Genomic DNA, 733 nt, shown 5'->3' on the forward strand with positions numbered 1-733 from the left:
AAAATGAAACAAAGGGGATTTTTTCTTCTTGTTCTCTCTTGCATCACAAGTATATATATATATATATATATATATATATATATATATATATATATATATATATATATATATATATATATATATATATATATATATATATATATATATATATATATATATATTTATATATATTTATATATATATATATATATATATATATATATATATATGTGTGTGTGTATGTATGTGTGTGCGTGTATATGTATATAGGGACATGTTCATGGCGACTAATATGTTGAATTAGTAGTCTAAAAAGCGGAGACGCATTACACGTAGACGCACTCGTGTCAAATGTGTGTATGTGTGCGTGTGTGTGTTTATGTATGAGAACACCTTAAAATGGTCAAATGGTTTGGGTATCGCCATGATCGGCATAACTGTAGGAGCTCTCCACTATGAGGCAACGGATAATAATCAATCCTTAAGGATTTTTTATTCCTATTCGTTGCCTGGGAGTCTAAAGATTTTTCATATCCTGGCTCGAGACGGGATAATCCGACAGCAATCTTTTATTGTATTCTATGGCCTTGGCTAAAAAATGCTTATGAACGAATTATGGTGAGAAAATGTTGTAGAATTTAAATGATTGGAGAATGTTTGACATATTTCTTGGTTCAGTTTCGACCGCGGTTACTGTTACAGGCGTATTATTATTATTATTATTACTATCCAAGCTACAACCCTAGTTGTTAAA

This window comes from Palaemon carinicauda, chromosome 15 (genome assembly GCF_036898095.1).
Source record: "Palaemon carinicauda isolate YSFRI2023 chromosome 15, ASM3689809v2, whole genome shotgun sequence".
In the NCBI taxonomy this organism is placed as follows: domain Eukaryota; kingdom Metazoa; phylum Arthropoda; class Malacostraca; order Decapoda; family Palaemonidae; genus Palaemon; species Palaemon carinicauda.